General features: G+C 42.9%; 1 long non-coding RNA gene across 1 annotated transcript in view; it reads right to left on the bottom strand.

Moving 5' to 3' along the window:
• The window catches only part of LOC126438121 (uncharacterized), an 82,655-nt gene extending 74,595 nt beyond the window's left edge, over positions 1 to 8,060 (bottom strand). Inside the window, exon 1 of the long non-coding RNA XR_007581004.1 lies at positions 7,930 to 8,060. This is a non-coding gene — a long non-coding RNA (uncharacterized LOC126438121). The remainder of the gene's footprint in view (positions 1 to 7,929) is intronic.
• Positions 8,061 to 17,263: the final 9,203 nt, after the last annotated feature.

The raw sequence follows: 17,263 nt of genomic DNA, 5'->3' as shown, positions 1-17,263 counted from the left end.
GAGAACGATGAAAAATGGTATTTGGTTTCTCAGTCAGAAGATAAAAAATACGTCTCTCAGAATTTTCGGGAATTCAAGTGGGTGAAAGTTTTTTGAAAATAGATAATTACTAAAGAACTACTAAAAGATTCTATCGACGGGACAGGTAACGCTGATAGTCTACAATCCCCATACTCGATCTTACGTAGTTTTTTATCGCATTTAATTTGTTGAAGTTGCGTCCAGATGGTGATGCAGTCACTCACTTTGTCATAAATCTCGCTAAAGCTATTTAGATGTTCGGAAGAGTATCTCTTAACCAACACTTTGAAAAAAGCTTCAAAATACGCCAATGGGAAGCCGTGTATATCTCACCCTGAATTCGAAAGCAGCTCCTTCTTTAACTAGATCCGCTGTATCAATATCTCTGCCATACTTGGCACAGAAGCAGCTAGAAATTTCTCGAGATGAGGTATAGATTTTTTAGTTAAATCGTTTGATGGTAGGGAATTAAAGACAACTGAAATTGTGTGCAAAACAGATCTTACATATATCATGTAAGATCTGTTTTGCATTTCACTTATTACGCATATTATTGTATCAAATTCTTTGAAGCACTCTAGCTCAAACACCCTCGCTCTAGCTCTCAGTCGGCAGAACTCAGCAAATATCGGAAGCCATCATCTACCTCTACATATACATCTACTTGATTACTCTGCAATTCACAATTAAGTGCCTGGCAGAGGGTTAGTCGGACCACCTTCAAACTATTTCTCTACCGTCCCACTCTCGAACAGCTCGCGGGAAGAACGAACTCTTAAATCTTTCCGTGCGAGTTCTAATTTCTCTTATTTTATTATTATGATCATTTCTCCCTATGTAGGTGAGGCCAACAAAATGTTTTCACATTCGATGTGTAAGTAGGCTGTTTAGGTTTCTATGTTGGTAGCGCCACTAAAAACGATAAGATATGGATATTGTCAGATTTTAAGTTTTTAGAAAGTTTACACAAGTTTTATTTATTTACCACAAGCGATATACAGGGTGTTACAAAAAGGTACGGCCAAACTTTCAGGAAACATTCCTCACACACAAAGAAAAAAAATATGTTATGTAGACATGTGTCAGGAAACGCTTACTTTCCATGTTAGAGCTCATTTTATTACTTCTCTTCAAATCACATTAATCATGGAATGGAAACACACAGCAACAGAACGTACCAGCGTGACTTCAAACACTTTGTTACAGGAAATGTTGAAAATGTCCTCCGTTAGTGAGGATACATGCATCCACCCTCCGTCGCATGGAATCCCTGATGCGCTGATGCAGCCCTGGAGAATGGCGTATTGTACGAGTATTACGACGATAATTTCTCCGAATGTAGGTGCGCGTCAAAAAAATATTTTCACATTCCGGTGCGAAAGCTGGTGACTGAAATTTCGTGAAAAGATCCCGCCGCAACGAAAAAGGCGTTTGTTTTAATCATTTCCATCCCAATTCACGCATCGTATCCGTGACTTTCCTTCTCGTATTTCTTTATAATACAAAACGAGCTGTCGGTCTCTGTACTTTTTCGATTTCCTTAATCAATCCCATCTGGCAACAAAGCAGAGGACGGATACGTTCAGCGTAGATGGTCTGTTTTGTGGATTTGTTGCATCTTCTAAGTGTCCTGTCAATAAAACGCAGTCTTTGACTCACCTTCCGCAAAATATTATCTATGAGACATTACCAACTTCAGTCGTGCGTAACTGTGATCCCCAGTAATATAGTGCAACTGGCAATCTTGAAATTTGTGTGATTTATCGTGTAAGATTAACTGGACGGATTTCTTTAAATACTCATGTGAATGACCTCACACTGGTAGTTCCTTAGGGCCAACTGCCACTTTTCGCACCATACCATACAGATATGTCGTGTAAATCACCTCATGAGAACGTTTGGAATGCATTGAGGGAGGGGTGGGGGGGGGGGGACGTGGGACGTACTGCAAGCACGTACTCAGGCACCAGCGACCTGCAAGCACATACTCAGGCACCAGCGACCGTCCAGCAGTAGCCAATCTCGCTGTAACTCCTTTCCAGTCCATGGGGACACATTGCAGAGCATGCATTGACGTCTGTGGTGATCAGATGCCCTGTTAAGAACCATGTCCTGCCTCTACATCTACATCTACATCCATACTCTGCAAGCCACCTGACGGTGTGTGGCGGAGGGTGCCTTGAATACCTCTATCGGTTCTCCCTTCTATTCCAGTCTCGTATTGTTCGTGGAAAGAAGGATTGTCGGTATGCCTCTGTGTGGGCTCTAATCTCTCTGATTTTATCCTCTTGGTCTCTTCTCGAGATATACGTAGGAGGGAGCAATATACTGCTTGACTCCTCGGTGAAGGTATGTTCTCGAAACTTCAACAAAAGCCCGTACCGAGCTACTGAGCGTCTCTCCTGCAGAGTCTTCCACTGGAGTTTATCTATCATCTCCGTAACGCTTTCGCGATTACTAAATGATCCTGTAACGAAGCGCGCTGCTCTCCGTTGGATCTTCTCTGTCTCTTCTATCAACCCTATCTGGTAATGTCCAGGGGACCGTCATGAATCGCCGTAATGTCTATGAGTAAAAGTGTTATTTCTGTTCGTCTCATTGCGTATTTCTTTCACTTACCTTCTGTGCTATACTGTAGCAGTTTGGTCCAAGTGGTGCGGCGCTAGTGTCATCTAACTATGTTACTTGCCAGTGCAACATCATGAAAGTTAATTCCGTCTTTAAGTTTTGCACTCCAGTACACACTGAGATGACAAAAGTTCATGGGATAGTAATATGAAAGTATACAGATGGCGGTAGGATCGCGTATACAAGGTACGAGGCGTGTTTTTTAGTAAGTGCCGTTTTGAAATTAAAAAACGACGTGCTAAGATATCTCAATAATTTTATTTTTACATGGAAGCCTGTACCTCAATCTACTTTTCTACATAATTTCCGTCAATATTGAGGCACTTGTCATAGCATTGTACCAGTTTTTGAATACCCTCCTCATAGAAGTCTGCTGCCTGACTTGTTAACCACTGCATCACCACTGTTTTGACTTCGTAATCGTCTTGAAGACGCTAACCGCCCAGGTGTTTCTTCAAGATGAAACATGGGTGTCCTACGTCACACCAGCAGTCCATGGAATGGCGGCATTCAGATTCACCCAGAAAAGTGAAGTTTAAGCAAACAATTTCTGCCTGGAAAATCATGTGCACGGTTTTTTGGGACAGAAAAGGAGTATTGCTCGTGGAATTTCTGCCTTGGAATGAGACAATCAATGCAGCAGCTTACTGTAAAACATTGCACAATATGCGCCGTTCAGTTCAGAAGAAAATACGTGGCAAGTTGAGCAAGGGTATCGTTATGCTGCAACACAATGCCCATCAGCAAGTGGCGAATCAGAGCAAAGATCTCATATTTTCGATGGGAAACTCTAGATCATCCGCCGTACAGCCCCAATCTTGCGCCCAGTGACTACCATCTGTTCCTGCATTTGAAGAAACACCTGGGCGGTCAGCGTCTATATGAAACGTCCCCTTGGAAAAATTAATGAATTACTGTGCTGTTAAACCCCTTACGTTATTTGATTTTCAAACAGCAGAGCAAAACTGAACATACTCAGACATTTCTCTCTTTACTCATTCTGACCATCACTAAACTGACACGCAACAGCCGGCCGGTGTGGCCGTGCGGTTCTAAGCGCGTCAGTTTGGAACCGCGTGACCGCTACGGTCGCAGGTTCGAATCCTTCCTCGGGCATGGATGTGTTTGATGTCCTTAGGTTAATTAGATTTAAGTAGTTCTAAGTTCTAGGGGACTGATGACCTCAGTAGTTAAGTCCCATAGTGCTCAGAGCCATTTGAACCATTTTTTGACACGCAATATTTTTAGCGCAACGCAATCTGACTTTCAATAATACCTACAAAAGAATGGCCCTGACTAACAATAACCTATACCTTTCATGAATCACTTACCTCACAAAAATCTTCGTTACTCGAACTACTGCAAAACAGCGAGCGCCAATACTGCCAGCTAAATAAAAGATTCTAACTGCTGAAGTCACTAACTACTGATAGGCATAGTTAGCAAATGAAAGATTTTGATAGAGAACAAACAATGTATCTACCTTAATAGTGTTCAAAAGTTATATATATATATATATATATATATATATATATATATATATATATATATATATATATATATATATGTTCATGACATCCAGTCTTACAAATTTGCTCTCTCTGATGGACACACGTCCAGATCATCCGCTCTCAAAACTCCGCCATTTCTCTCCCCACATCCACCACTGCTGGCGGCTCACCTCCAACTGTGCAACACCACGCGCTGTTAACAGCCAACTGCCCAACACTACAATAGCGAATTTTCCAACAATGCCAACCAGCCACAGACTGCACACAGTACAGCCAGTGATTTTCATACAGAGCGCTACATGGCGTTACCAACATAAAAACCTAACAGCCTCCTTACAAGATCATCCTCCGTACACCCCCGATCTTGCTCCCAGTGACTACCATCTGTTCCTGCATTTGAAGAAACTCCTGGGCGGTCAGCGTCTTCATGACGAAGTCAAAACGGTGGTGATGCAGTGGTTAACAAGTCAGGCGGCAGACTTCTATGAGGAGGGTATTCAAAAACTGGCACAACGCTATGACAAGTGCTTCAATATTGACACAAATTATGTAGAGAAGTAGATGAAGGTACCGGTTTTCATATAAAAATAAAATTATTGAGATATCTTAGCACGTCTTTTTTTTATTTCAAAACGGTACTTACTTAAAAAACATGCCTCGTATGAAAATGCAATGCATTGACGGAGCTGTCACTTGCACTGAAGTGATTCATATGAAAAGGTTTCCATCGTGATTATGGCCGCAGGACGGAAATGAACAGAATGTGATCGCGGAATACTAGTTGGAGCTAGATGAATCGGACATCCAGAGATCGTTAGGGAATGCGATATTCCGAGGTCCACAGTGTCAAAAAAGTGACGCGAACGCAAAATTTCAGGCATTACCTCTCACCTTGGACAACGCAGTGGCCGACGGCCTTCTCTTATCGACCGAGAGGAGCGGCGTCTACGTAGTGCTAACAGACAAGCAAAACACTACGTGAAATAACCGCGACGGACGAATTCATAAGGACAATACTGCGGAATCTTGCGCCAATGGCAGCAGACGACCGAAGCGAGTGCGTATGCTGGCAGCACGACATCGCTTGCAGTGCCTCTCCTGGGCTAGTGACCATATCGATTGGACCCTAGACGACTGGAAAACCGTGGCCTGCTCAGAAGAGTCCCGATTTCAGTTGATAACTCAGGTTATCAGGAAGGACATTTTGAAGAATCAGCCTCAGTTGCACAAGTTTTCTGGTCTTCACCAGGTTTCGGCTAAATTAATCTAGCCTTCAGCAGAAGCATAAAACAACTGTAACATGCCAAAGTAAGGCGCAGTCAACATTAAAATTAAAACCTATAGTACCGTGGTACCATGTCGAATTAAAAATTCTGCGTGCGACGGTCAGTGCCAACGGAATTGCCGCTCCCAACCGACCGCGTGGTGAAGAGATGTCGGGGCTGGACTTCAGCTAATTAGTTTTAATTCAACATGGTACCACGGTACTATAGGATTTAATTTTAATGCTGACTGTGCCTTACTCTGGCATGTTACAGTAATTTTATGCTTCTGAAGAAGGCTAGATTAATTTAGCCGAAACCTGGTAAAGACCAAAAAATTTTGTGCAGCTGAGGCTGATTCATCAAAATATTAGTCTATCACAGTTGCTGCCGGGGCTGCAGTATGCTAAAAATTCTTATCAACAAGGCACTGTGTAACATGATGGTGTCTCCATATGGTGTGAGCTGTGTAGACATGGAATGGTTCAAATGACTCTGAGCACGATGGGACTTAGCTTCTGAGGTCATCAGTCCCCTAGAACTTAGAACTACTTAAACCTAACTAACCTAAGGATATCACACACATCAATGCCCGAGGCAGGATTCGAACCTGCGACCGTTGCGGTCCAGGAGTTCCAGACTGAAGCGCCTAGAACCGCTCGGCCACCCCGGCCGGCTGACATGGAATGGACTGTGTTCTCTGGTCCAACTGAGCTGATCATTTACTGGAAATGGTTATGTTCGACTACTTGGAGACCATTTGTAGCAATTCATTAACTTCATGTTTCGAAACAACAATGGAAATTTTACGGATGAAAATGTCACTGGGCCACAAAAAAATCTAGTTTAAAAAACATTCTGGACAATTAGAGTGAATTATTTGACCACCTATATCGCCCAACGTGAATACCATCGAACATTTATGGGACATACTGGAAAGATCAGTTCGTACACAAAATCCTGCACCAGCAACAGCTGCGCAATTATGGACGACTGCAGAGGCAGCATCGCTCAATATTTCTGCTAGGGACTTCCAATGATTTGTTGAGTCCATGCCAAGTCGAGTTGCTGCATTACGCAGGACAAAAGGAGGTCCGATACGATAGTGGGAGGTAACCCATAAGTTGATCACGACAGTGTATAATTACTGTCAGAACCAAACAAAACACGATAATAGGAATCCAAATGCCCGACATGAAGCTAGCTCTTTATTCGCACGAAGTAATGGCCGCTATCGACAGGGGATCTCAAGTTGGTTCTGTATTTCTGGATTTCCGGAAGGCTTTTGACACCGTTCCTCACAAGCGACTTCTAATCAAGCTGCGGGCCTATGGGGTATCGTCTCAGTTGTGCGACTGGATTCGTGATTTCCTGTCAGGAAGGTCGCAGTTCGTAGTAACAGATGGCAAATCATCGAGTAAAACTGAAGTGATATCAGGTGTTCCCCAGGGAAACGTCCTGGGACCTCTGCTGTTCCTGATCTATATAAATGACGTGGGTGACAATCTGAGCAGTTCTCTTAGTTTGTTCGCATATGATGCTGTAATTTACCGTCTAGTAAGGTCATCCGAAGATCAGTATCAGTTGCAAAGCGATTTAGAAAAGATTGCTGTATGGTGTGGCAGGTGGCAGTTGACGCTAAATAACGAAAAGTGTGAGGTGATTCACATCAGTTCCAAAAAAAAAAAAAAATCTGTTGGAATTCGATTACTCGATAAATAGTACAATTCTCAAGGCTGTCAGTTCAACTAAGTACCTGGGTGTTAAAATTACGAACAACTTCAGTTGGAAAGACCACATAGATAATATTGTGGGGAAGGCGAGCCAAAGGTTGCGTTTCATTGGCAGGACACTTAGAAGATGCAACAAGTCCACTAAAGAGACAGCTTACACTACACTCGTTCGTCCTCTGTTAGAATATCGCTGCGCGATGTGGGATCCTTACCAGGTGGGATTGACGGAGGACATCGAAAGGGTGCAAAGAGGGGCAGCTCGTTTTGTATTATCTCGTAATAGGGGAGAGAGTGTGGCAGATATGATACGCGAGTTGAGATGGAAGTCATTAAAGCAAAGACGTTTTCCGTCGCGGCGAGACCTATTTACGAAATTTCAGTCGCCAATTTTCTCTTCCGAGTGCGAAAATATTTTGTTGAGCCCAACCTACATAGGGAGGAATGATCATCAAAACAAAACAATAGAAATCAGAGCTCGAACAGAAAGGTTTAGGTGTTCGTTTTTCCCGCGCGCTGTTCGGGAGTGGAATGGTAGAGAGATAGTATGATTGTGGTTCGATGAACCCTCTGCCAAGCACTTAAATGTTAATTGCAGAGTAATCATGTAGATGTAGATGAAGTGTCGTCACAGCAACCATTACCGTTACGTCACGGGTCAAACACGAGGGTTAGTCTCGCCAACTCCTCTTGACCGACATTCCTCCGGTCTAGGACTGACACTGAAGGTCTTCCAACGACTATGTATCCTCTCGGTATTACCCACAATAAGCTCACCTGAGACCTCAGGCTGGGCGGCTAAGACGAGGGCGGCGACGAGTAGGAGGACGAGACTCGCGGGGGCTCGCATGCTGGCAGCTGTCTGGCGTGCAACTGGCGCTAGCGAACTCTGCAAGGCCGCTCCTGACCTCACAGTCCCAGCCGCGCTAGGTAGGAGCCTTCCCCCACCCGTAAGCGCCGACACCACGCCTGCCCGTTCCAGTTCAGCGGCTATTCTCCCAGCCGTGCGGCCACCGCCTGCGTCTCTGTGGTTATCCACTCAAGCCCTATGCATTGTCACCCCGAGTCGCAGGTAGGATCGCATTTAAGCCCCTTTTACTTGATCAGCTTTCTTGTCTCAATTGGAAACTCGAGACAAGTGAGTTTACAGCATCGCCTCTGGCGTTTTATTCCTGTACTGACTCTCGTTTGTTTTGGTCCAAAACTGAGTGTGTTGTGTAAACTGTCGGCTGTGCAGTTTGGCATCTTAAAGGTGGAAATGAAATTATAAGGGACTACTCTTTTAGCGAAAAAATAGAAATACAATAGCAAAATATTGGAACAAGCATTGACAATACAGCTTATCAACGTCCACAGCAGAATTCAGTGTGGAAGTTCTTGTAAATGGTGGTGTTGCAAGTTTTTTCACTCCTGATAATTGAAAGAATAGGGAAAGTGTCATCCAAACATCTCAGAACATGGTGGTAGACACTTATTTGCTCCAGAAAATATACACTTGAAAAGTGCAAACACATCAAACGATATCCAGAACGCAGTAAATAGCGTCCTTTTGTTTGATCCTTCCTATCTTGTTTTCTTGTGTGATGACCTCATCCCACAGGAAAACTAATTATCAAAAGCTGAGCTGTGAAGTCACCCAAAATTCTAGCTGGAAAACCAAATTATTTGTTATACTTCTCAGTTAGTCCCAATCCCACTTTATTTACGAACTGAAAAACAGAATGTTTGCCGCGCGGGATTAGCCGAGCGGTCTTAGGCGCTGCGGTCACAGGCTGTGCGGCTGGTCCCGGCGGAGGTTCGAGTCCTCCTTCGGGCATGGGTATGTGTGTTTGTCGTTAGGATAATTTAGGTTAAGTAGTGTGTAAGCTTAGGGACTGATAACCTCATCAGTTAAGTCCCATAAGATTTCACACACATTTGAACATTTTTTTGAACAGAATGTTTACGAGAAACTGCTCTGAAAACAACCCGAGTCAACAAAATTGAGTATATACCCCCCGAAACTTCAGAAATATCAGAGACAATGCTGTTAATAATTACATGAACACTGGAGGGGGTCGCCATACATCCGTCCACTTTTACGTATAACCGGCGTCTCTCAATACTACAACTCGTAGCAATACAATATCAAAGCTTTTTACACTTTGAAAACATTCCCCAAGTGTTTTGACAACTGACGTATATGATTCGCGCTCATGGCAGGAAATGCACCAATGGTGAAATAGTAGCTTTTGTGTCATTGGTCGGATCTCAGACAATTATGGCGCACGCCGTAATTTAAGCGCGCAGCCGTGTTCCACGACAAAACACTCTTATTAATCACTGTCACATTGCTGTACTCATAACAATACATAAAACCACCTAAAATAATGCGACTGAATAATTCTGACGTGCAAGGAGAATTAGTTCTAATTAGAGGAAGAAATTTATATTTACCAGTGTTCCAACAATGACTACCGTGCAACTATTAGTTCGCTAATGGTACTTTTATTTTCGATAGCAGAAAGCAAACATAAACAAGCAAAGAATTGATCTGAATAGAGTCCATAATTCTATTACTTTTAATAGAGAAAGAAAGTTTTTAGTTAGGGGATGGATTTCGGCACCGGCCGCGGTGGTCTAGCGGTTCTAGGCGCTCAGTCCGGAACCGCGCGACTGCTACGGTCGCAGGTTCGAATCCTGCCTCGGGCATGGATGTTTGTGATGTCCTTAGGTTAGTTAGGTTTAAGTAGTTCTATGTTCTAGGGGACTGGTGACCTTAGAAGTTAAGTCCCATAGTGCTCAGAGCCATTTGAACCATTTGGCTTTAGGATAAATAACTTTTCGTTGCATACGAAGAACCATGGACCTTGCCGTTGGTGGGGAGGCTTGCGTGCCTCAGCGATACAGATAGCCGTACCGTAGGTGCAACCACAACGGAGGGGTATCTGTTGAGAGGCCAGACAAACACGTGGTTCCTGAAGAGGGGCAGCAGCCTTTTCAGTAGTTGCAGGGGCAACAGTCTGGATGATTGACTGATCTGGCCTTGTAACACTAACCAAAACGGCCTTGCTGTGCTGGTACTGCGAACGGCTGAAAGCAAGGGGAAACTACAGCTGTAATTTTTCCCGAGGGCATGCAGCTTTACTGTATGGTTAAATGATGATGGCGTCCTCTTGGGTAAAATATTCCGGAGGTAAAATAGTCCCCCCAGCGGATCTCCGGGGGGGGGACTACTCAGGAGGACGTCGTTATCAGGAGAAAGAAAACTGGCGTTCTACGGATAGGAGCGTGGAATGTCAGATCCCTTAATCGGGCAGGTAGGTTAGAAAATTTAAAAAGGGAAATGGATAGGTTAAAGTTAGATATAGTGGGAATTAGTGAAGTTCGCTGGCAGGAGGAACAAGACTTTTGGTCAGGTGAATACAGGGTTATAAATACAAAATCAAATAGGGGTAATGCAGGAGTAGGTTTAATAATGAATAAAAAAAATAGGAGTGCGGGTAAGCTACTACAAACAGCATACTGAACGCATTATTGTGGCCAAGATAGAAACGAAGCCCACGCCTACTACAGTAGTACAAGTTTATATGCCAACTAACTCTGCCGATGACGAAGAAATTGAAGAAATGTATGACGAAATAAAAGAAATTATTCAGATAGTGAAGGGAGACGAAAATTTAATAGTCATGGGTGACTGGAATTCGGTAGTAGGAAAAGGGAGAGAAGGAAACGTAGTAGGTGAATATGGATTGGGGCTAAGAAATGAAAGAAGAAGCCGCCTGGTAGAATTTTGCACAGAGCACAACTTAATCATAGCTAACACTTGGTTCAAGAATCATGAAAGAAGGTTGTATACATGGAAGAACCCTGGAGATACTGGCAGGTTTCAGACAGACTATATAATGGTAAGACAGAGATTTAGGAACCAGGTTTTAAATTGTAAGACTTTTCCAGGGGCAGATGTGGACTCTGACTCCAATCTATTGGTTATAAATTGTAGATTAAAAATGAAGAAACTTCAAAAAGGTAGGAATTTAAGGACATTGCATCTGGATAAACTGACAGAACCAGAGGTTGTAGAGAACCTCAGGGAGAGTTTAAGGGAACAAGTGACAGGAATGGGGGAAAGAAATACAGTAGAAGAAGAATGGGTAGCTTTGAGAGATGAAGTAGTGAAGGCAGCAGAGGATCAAGTAGGTAAAAAGACGAGGGCTGGTAGAAATCCTTGGGTAACAGACGAAATATTGAATTTAATTGATGAAAGGAGAAAATATAAAAATGCAGTAAATGAAGCAGTCAAAAACGAGTACAAACGTCTCAAAAATGAGTTCGATAGGAAGTGCAAAGTGGCTAAGTAGGGATGGCTAGAGGACAAATGTAAAGATATAGAGGCTTATCTCACTAGGGGTAAGATAGATACTGCCTACAGGAAAATTAAAGAGACCTTTGGAGAAAAGAGAACCACTTGTATGAATATCAAACCAAATGGAAACCCAGTTCTAAGCAAAGAAGGGAAAGCAGAAAGGTGGAAGGAGTATATAGAAGGTCTATACAAGGGCGACGTACTTGAGGACAATATTATGGAAATGGAAGAGGATGTAGATGAAGATGAAATGGGAGATACGATACTACGTGAAGTGTTTGACAGAGCACTGAAAGACCTGAGTCGAAACAAGGCCCCGGGAGTAGACAACATTCCATTAGAACTACTGACGGCCTTGGGAGAGCCAGTCCTGACAAAACTCTACCATATGGTGAGCAAGATGTATGAGACAGGCGAAATACCCTCAGACTTCAAGAAGAATATAATAATTACAATCCCAAAGAAAGCAGGTGGTGACAGATGTGAAAATTACCGAATTATCAGTTTAATAAGTCGCGGATGCAAAATACTAACGCAAATTCTTTACAGAAGAATGGAAAAACTGGTAGAAGCCGACCTCGCGGAAGATCAGTTTGGATTCCGTAGAAATATTGGAACACGTGAGGCAATACTGACCCTACGACTTATCTTAGAAGAAAGATTAAGGAAAGGCAAACGTACGTTTCTAGCATTTGTAGACTTACAGAAAGCGTTTGACAATGTTGACTGGAATACTCTCTTTCAAATTCTGAAGGTGGCAGGGGTAAAATACAGGGAGCGAAAGGCTATTTACAATTTGTACAGACACCAGATGTCAGTTATAAGAGTCGAGGGATATGAAAGGGAAGCAGTGGTTGGGAAGGGAGTGAGACAGAGTTGTAGCCTCTCCCCGATGTTATTCAATCTGTATATTGAGCAAACAGTGAAGGAAACAAAAGAAAAATTCGGTGTAGGTATTAAAATCCATGGAGAAGAAATAAAAACTTTGAGGTTCGCCGATGACATTGTAATTCTGTCAGAGGCAGCAAAGGACTTGGAAGAGCAGTTGATCGGAATGGATAGTGTCTTGAAAGGAGGATATAAGATGAACATCAACAAAAGCAAAACGAGGATAATGGAATGTAGTCGAATTAAGTCGGGTGATGCTGAGGGAATTAGATTAGGAAATGAGACACTTAAGTCGTAAAGGAGTTTTGCTATTTGAGGAGCAAAATAACTGATGATGGTCGAAGTAGAGAGGATTTAAAATGTAGACTGGCAATGGCAAGGAAACCGTTTCTGAAGAAGAGAAATTTGTTAACATCGAGTATAGATTTAAGTGTCAGGAAGTCGTTTCTGAGAATATTTGTATGGAACGTAGCCATGTATGTAAGTGAAACATGGACGATAACTAGTTTAGACAAGAAGAGAATAGAAGCTTTCGAAATGTGGTGCTACAGAAGAATTCTGAAGATTAGGTGGGTAGATCATATAACTAATGTGGAGGTATTGAATAGAATTGGGGAGGAGTTTGTGGCACAACTTGACTAGAAGAATATCGGTTGGTAGGACATGTTCTAAGGCATCAAGGGACCACCAATTTAGTATTGGAGGGAAGCGTGGAGGGTAAAAATCGTAGAGGGAGAGCAAGAATTGAATACACTAAACAGATTCAGAAGGATGTAGGCTGCAGTAAGTACTGGGAGATGAAGAAGCTTGCACAGGATAGAGTAGCATGGATAGCTGCATCAAACCAGTCTCAGGACTGAAGACCACAAGAACAACAACAACAACAACAACAACAACAACGAAGCGCTGCGCAGGACAGCACGACGTAGGCCAGTTACGATGTTGTGAGCAGTTTACAGGCAGTTTAGCTTGTTAATCTTCTCTGGCAAAACGCGACCAAAGTTTCTGCTCAGCTGTATCAGTAACCAACCCAGTGGCGATTAACAAACCACAATACGCTAGTATGCGACCGTTATTGACATGTCCCCTTTTGCAAAGCACATTACGTAGAGAGCGTTCGTTTACACACTTCGTGCACTGTCCGTCACTGAAAGTCAGATATAATGCACAGTTCATTAAAGTCTCCACTTTCACGGCTTAGTAGAGCGCAAAAGTCAACAGTTCCACCACCCGAATATCAATGCCAGCAAAGTTCATTCGCATAGAAGCCTGTAGGTGTCGGTCACAACAAAATCTTGTTAGTGGCACGTTCACAGTCCGGTTTATTTGCTCCTTAAGTTCCCTGGCGATGGTATTACTTACCGCAGTGGTAAAGCGAACTGACATTCTCATAGTTCGGTATCACTATCCATACAATTCCTGATGCTTTTTATAAAAACGTAGTACCATTTTCCAGCGCACGCTTCACCGACGCATCGTCCACCATACCTTCTACTACACATCCTCTGTTCGACTATCGATATAGCTATCGCTGTACCCTGTCTACAGATGTTATATCATCATCATAATTCCATTTTTTTAATTAATAATATACCAAAAAAGAGCCGGCCGGGGTGGCCGAGCGGTTCTAGGCGCTTCAGTATGGAACCACGCGACCGCTACGGTCACCGGTTCTAATCCTACCTCGGGCATGGATGTGTATGATGTCCTTAAGTTAGTTAGCTTTAAGTAGTTCTAAGTTCTAGGGGACTGATGACCTGAACTGTTAAGTCCCATAGTGCTCAGAGCCATTTGAACCAAAAAATAAATTTACAAATCTTTCCACAGTTACAAACCAAGAAACGTATTTACCCATTACCAAACGAAATAATCACAACTACATCTTTACACTTAAAAACCACAGTAGTACCTTACATCATCATAATTACATATGCCGGTAGTAACAAAAGAAAAAAATAGAAAACGAAATAAAAGCATGCCAAAAAATTTTATATGCATAATTAGCAATGCTTTCACACTTGCTAGGTGCCAAATAACATAGAAAATTATTTTTCTGTTCAAATAACTCTGACCTTTTCACGGTTTAAGTACACTGGTGTCAAAAATTAAAGCAAAAAACCGCTATTTTCCTATCTTGTGTCTAATTCACGGTATAATCGTAAAAACTGTCAACAAGTGTCCGTAAAATCGTGTTCTGCACGGAAGATGGCATTCCGATCAGCGGTCAACCACGCCAGGGATGACGTCAGGGCACCTCTCAAACGAAGTAGCGTGTGCCGGGTAGTCCCCCATCCACAGTCGCTGTGTCTACAGTCACAGGCGGTGCAGTAAGGCACAGAGAACACGCCTATCAGACACTCTGTGGTGGAGGGCCATGGGAAGAATGGAAACAGGACAGTCGCAAACTGATGTGGCCTGAAGGTTTAATGTGAATCGTTCCGTTGTTTCTCGTATGTGGTGACAAACCAGGGCAGGCCCGACCACGTGTAATATCAGAAAGAAAGGAGCGTCATTTGGCTGTAAGGACATGACGGTACAGCCTTAGTGCTGCACGGTAACTGGTATCTGACCTTGCAGCATCCAGTGGACGTGCTGTATCGAGACAAACAGTGACATAGAGATTCAGCAGAGTGGATTTTACTGTTGGTGACTTGCGGTATGTGTAACTCTGATGCGTCCTCACAGAAGGGAACTTCTAGAATGGAATCGTCAACATATCACCTGAACATCGAATATTGGGCCAATGTTCTTTTCACACATGAGTCCCGATTTGGTCTGGAGCGTGATTCTCCAAGGATTCGCATCTGGAAGGAACGTTGAACACGATTTCGGGACCCAAGCATTGTGGAAAGAGACCGAAATCGGTTCCTAATGGTGTGGGCAAGGATTGGGTTGTCCACTCCAACACCTCTTCATGACATTGTGTTGATAAATCGGCAAGGTTTGACTGCTGTCAGGTATCGTGACGAGGTCTTGATACCTCATGTGCGGTTGTTGCAATGTGCTGTGGGCCCAGACTTCGTGCTGGTGGACGATAATGTTCATAGGCCACAGATGGTTGATGTTTCCTTGGAAACCGAAGATATTGCACACATGGCATGGCCTGCTCGTTCTCCCGATATGAATGCAGAAGAGCATATCTGGGATGCACTAGGGAGAGAGGCTGCATCCACCAACCACTCTCTAAGACTTGCGAACAGCTCTGCAGGAAGAATGGGCGGTATTGCGTCAACGTGAGATTGTACACATCATTCAAAGCATGTCCTATCGTTGTCAGGCCTATATTGCTGCTAAAGACGGTCACACACCATACTGAACATATCAGCCAGTTCTCGGGATGCGTGTGCAAATTAGTCAAGCTGGAAAAAATGAAGAACATTTTTATGTACCGTTATGCTTATAGCAGTTATTTATGTTCCGTATTCCTTACATTGTTTCTATATTACTATCACCTGTTTATGCTGAAACGTCCCCTTAGAAAAATTAGTGAATTACGTTATTTGATTTTCAAACAGCTGAGCAAAACTGAACGTACTCAGACATTTCTCTCTGTACTTACTCAGATCATCACTAAACTGACACACAATATTTTTAGCGCAACGCAATCTGACTTTCAATAATCCCTACAAAAGAATGGCCCTGACTAACAATAACCTATACCTTTCATGAATCACTTACCTCACAAAAATCTTCGTTACTCGAACTACTGCAAAACAGCGAGCGCCAATGCTGACAGCTGAATAAAAGATTGTAACTACTGAAGGCACTAACTTGTGATAGGCATGGTTAGCAAATGAAAGATTTTGATAGAGAACAAACAATGTATTTATCTTAATAGCGTTCAACGTGTGTCCATCAGAGACAGTAAATTAGTAAGACTGGATGTCATGAACTGATATATATATATCAGTTCATGACATCCAGTCTTACTAATTTACTGTCTCTGATGGACACACGTCCAGATCATCCGCTCTCAAAACTCCGCCATCTCTCTCCCCACATCCACCACTGCTGGCGGCTCACCTCCAACTGTGCAACGCTACGCGCTGTTCACATCCAACTGCCCAACACTGCACTAGCGAGTATTCCAACAATGCCAACCAGCCACAGACTGCACACAGCACAGCCAGTGATTTTCATACAGGGTGCTACGTGGCGTTACCAACATAAAAACCTAAACAGCCTACTTACAATACTGTCTCGTGGCAAAATAAATGCAGCCCTGCAAAATTTCTGTTTGTTGCTTTAATTTGGACACCAGCGTAATTTTCATTAAAACACTTTATGTATTTACTTTCTTATTTCCGCATAGTGTAGGCTTTTTCTCTGTAATACCTAAATACGTGTTTGACTTCAGATATTTCGTTTATATCGTAAGAGGACATTAGCAGGAAAAAATGTCAGGATCTGGTGTAAATTTTCGTTGTGTAGTGAAAACAAAGCAAACAACACAATAAACATTAAGGAGACACAAAAGTACAAAATCTATTTCTATAATCGGAGTCAGCTCACCCAGAATAGGTTAACTGTATCTATCTGCCGACACCAGACAAGCGACTTTCAATTAAAATGTCTCCCCTGTACAAGAATATACATAATGGATGAACGAATGCAGGTTGTAGATACATGGTTGACGACATATGGATGTCTGGGGGTGGACATGGAGCGTGCTCAGGTAGCCTAACGTAAGGTGATAAGCGGGAAATCCGGGTTCGAGTCCCGGGTCGGCACAAATTTTCTTTGTGGTCATTCCATTATACAGCTGAAGGTTGTCCATGTTCGCAACCGCGAATACATTTAGTGCGGTTCATAAAGGCTGTAGTTGTCGCAATGCTGCATCGTACTTCTAAAGAACACAGGCACTTCAATATCGCAATC

Source organism: Schistocerca serialis, unplaced genomic scaffold, assembly GCF_023864345.2.
Source record: "Schistocerca serialis cubense isolate TAMUIC-IGC-003099 unplaced genomic scaffold, iqSchSeri2.2 HiC_scaffold_1260, whole genome shotgun sequence".
Taxonomy (NCBI): Eukaryota; Metazoa; Arthropoda; class Insecta; order Orthoptera; family Acrididae; genus Schistocerca; species Schistocerca serialis.
The sequence above is the reverse complement of the archived record's forward strand: the minus strand, read 5'-3'. Positions and strand labels throughout refer to the sequence as shown.